The sequence below is a fragment of the Monodelphis domestica genome, chromosome 1 (assembly GCF_027887165.1).
Source record: "Monodelphis domestica isolate mMonDom1 chromosome 1, mMonDom1.pri, whole genome shotgun sequence".
NCBI classification, from domain to species: domain Eukaryota; kingdom Metazoa; phylum Chordata; class Mammalia; order Didelphimorphia; family Didelphidae; genus Monodelphis; species Monodelphis domestica.
In genome coordinates, this window is record NC_077227.1 from 258,591,741 (window position 1) to 258,595,673 (window position 3,933).

Here is a 3,933-nt window from a genome sequence, read left to right on the forward strand (position 1 = left end):
TCTAATCAAGAAGGATTTGGAACATTTTTTATGTTGTGTTTTATGTAATGATTATTGATAGCTTTAATTTCTTCATCTGAAAACTCTTTATTCATATCCTTTGACCATTTGTCAATTGAGAAATGACTTGTATTCTTATAAATTCGATTTAGTTCTCTATATATTTGAGAAATGAGACCTTTATCAGAGAAATTGTTATTAAATTTTTTCCCAGTTTGTTGATTCCCTTCTAATCTTGGTTACATTGGTTTTGTTTGTACAAAAACATTTTAATATAGTCAAAATTATTCATTTACATCTTGTAGTTTTCTCTATTCTTGTTTGGTCATAAATTCTTCCCTTCTCCATAGATCTGACAGGTAAATTATTCTATGTTCCTCTAATTTATCATTTATAATATAATATATATTATATATAATTTATCATATCACCCTTCGTGTCTAAATCAAATACCCATTTTGACTTTATTTTGGTATAGGGTGCGAGATATTAGTCTATAACTAGCTTCTACCATATTATATTCCAATTTTCCCAGCAGTTTTTGCCAAATGGTGAGTTCTTATCCCAAAAGATGGGGTCTTTCAGCTTATCAAACACTATCTTATTGAGGTCATTTATCCCTAGTTTATTCCACTGATCCACTATTCCATTTCTTAGCCAGCACCAGATTGTTTTGATGATTATTGCTTTATCTTACCTTCTTTCACATTTTTTTCATTAATTCCCATGATACTTTTGATCTTTTGTTCATCTAAATGAATTTTGTTTATTATTTTTTCTAATTCTATAAAATAATTTTTGGTAGTTTGATTGGTGTAGCACTGAAAAAATAAATTAATTTAGGGAGAATTGTCATTTTTATTATATTAGCTCAGCCTACCCATGAGCAATTCTTAATATCCTTTCTAAGACAGAAGGTAAGTGTTTAAATAAAAGATGATATAAGACATGCAAAGCCACTTGATTTAGAGATGGCCCCACAGATCTTTGTGGACTCTATAGCCCTGCTAAAAGACAAAGGGTGGGATAGCCTGGCAGTAACTCACCCTGTCTGGGTTCTAGCCTGGTGCTCATCATAGGTTCCTGTTTAGCTACTGTGCCTGCCTCTAGCAGTAAGGTATATTGGTTTCCAGGCAGAAGAGTGGTAAAGGCTAGGCAATGGGGATTAAGTGACTTGCCTAGGGTCACACAGCTGGGAAGCGTCTGAGGCCAGATTTGAATCCAGGACCTCCCATCTCTAGGCCTGGATCTCAGTCCAGGAATTGAGACAGAGACAGAGAGGAGAGAGGCAGAAAGAGAGAATCAGGAAAATCAAAGGAAGGAAGATAATGGAATGATAGTGCAGACACTCTCCCACTCCTCCCTAACCTGAAGCAGAATCATAGAGCAAAGCAACATAGCAGAGGGTGAGGGTTGTTCTTTTTTTTTGTTTGTTTTCAGAGAGACAGAGACAAAGAGACAGAGAGACAGAGACAGAGAGAGACAGAGACAGAGAGAAATATGAATTAAAAAGACAAGAGTAGGGAAGAGAGAAAAGGTGGGTGTCTTTAGGACTCAGGGAAACATCTGTGCTGGCAAAGAGCCTGCACCCCATGTGATAGTCTGAGGAATGGCGTGGGGCCCAGATATATCTCCATCTTTGGTCATGAGAAGGCCTCTTTAAGGGGGAGTGAGGTGTCATCAAAAAGGCTTAGCCATATCATGGAGTTTCCTCCTTCCCCTTCAAGAAGCTGGAACCCAGCCCAGGTGAAAAGCTACCTTCCAGTCACCTAGAGGTTATTGAATTAAGTCCAATACCAAGCTGTCCTTGTTGCTAATGGAGAGGCCACATCCTGGCTTTCTCTCTTGTCATTTAAAGAAGGCAAAGCTTTTGGAACCTTTGACAGGAAAGGAGACCACAAGTCTTAGTTGAACTCTAGTTCAGTAGGTGGTAATTTGGAAGAGGTAACTTTTCTCGGCTCGTTTCCCCTCTGTAGGGTGGGGGTAAATTATCTCACCTTTCAGTCATCTCAGAGGAATGCTTAGAAAATGAGTCTTACTTAGAAACAGCTCATCATCACCTCCCTCCCCACTCCATTACCCCTCACACCATAATTATAAAGGGCTAACTATTATGGGTGGTTTCAAAGTATTAATAAATAATAGCAAAATGGTTATCTAACTAATCACAGAAATGCTATCAATTGTAAAAGTGTTTTATGATGGCTAGTATGAATTTGTAACAAGGGGAATCCCATGGAACAGGAGTACTGGTCCTGTGGCAGTGGACATACACACTGATCTGTGAATGAATGGCCTCACGTGGCTTTGATGACACAGAAACTCTTCATTGGTCTCCATGAACCCATGTGACTTGGGTTGTATAAAAACCATTGAGTGTCGGGGAGAACTGACTCATGGAGGAACATTCTTGCTCAAAAGATAGATGATAGGCAGAAAGATAGACAGAAACAGAGACAGAGAGAGAGAGAAGGAGAGAGGGAGAGCGGGAGGGAGGGAGAGAGAAAGGGAAGGAGGGAGAAAGAGAGAGAGGGAGAGTGAGAGGGAGGGAGAGAGAGAGAGAGAAAAGAATAGAGGGACAGGGAGAGGGAGAGGAGAGAGAGGGAGGGAGAGATAAAGATGATAGACAGATATCTAGATAAATAATAGACAGATAGGCAGACAGACAGACAAAGATAGATGGATAGATGGATAGATAGATAGATGATAGATGATAGATAGATAGATAGATAGATAGATAGATAGATAGATAGATAGATAGATAGATAGATAGAGAAGTGAAGTGAAATGAGCAAAGTAGCTGTCATTCCCCAAGATATAGTGATCATAGGCAGAGATTCACCAAGCAGCCAACAGGTTTCAAGGTGGAATAGACCAGTTCTTCCTGGACTTCCAACAAAGGAGAGGTTTTCTCTAAATTCCCCCAATCCCTAGAAGCAATGGAACTCAAGCACACAAGCATTACATGTGCTTGTCCAGGTGAACCCAAGTCTCTGACTTCCTCTTCTATTTTATATTTCTTTCCCTGAGCTCAGACCACCTAATAGTGATGGACAGTTTGTCCAATAGTGAATTGGACATTTCCAGCCCTAGTGGTAATGTAATACTCAAGAGTTTGAAAGTTGGAATGTTCCTGAGTTGGTGCTGCCAGCAACAAATGCTTCCCACAGCCATATTCTAAAAATTGAAGATTACCACTGCCAGTAAGATGCAACAGTTGAAAGGACTAAGACAGCCATCATGACCACCAGAAGGATTGGATCGCAGGTTAGAATATCCACTGATCTTTTCTGGACAAATCTGAACTTGTGGGTAGCTTGGTCAGTGGAGATTCAAGGGGAGTATGAAATATCTCTTCAGCAGTTCCACAAAGCAGTCTTTACCTGCTGAAAGAGTATGATGGGTATTGTGGCTTTCTTGTTTTATATTTTAAATATGTGTTTCTGCATACTTATGAATCTTTCATATTTCTTTTGGGGTAGAAGACATAAATAGCTGCTCAATACCAGATATCCACTTTATACTTTGAGTACCTCTTCTAGTAGGACCCTTCATAATCCTTTTTTAGGAAAGATCCTAGAAAGATATATGAAATGATGCAAGGTGAAATGAGCATACAGAAGAACATTGTACATAGTAATAACAATATTGTAAAGATAATCAAGTATGAAAGACCTAGTAGTCAATAAAATGACCCACCACAATTTGAAAGGACTCATGATGAAAAATGCTATCCATCTTCAGAGAGAGAACTGATGAACTGAGAATACACTCTGAAGCCTATTTTTTCTCTTTCTATTTTTCTTGCTTTCCCCACCCCCACTCCAGAACATGGCTAATGCAGAAATATGTCTTGTCTGACTGCATTTTACCTTCACAATGGATAAGAGGAAGTAGAAGGAGGGAGAAAATTTGGACCTGAAAAAAAATTAT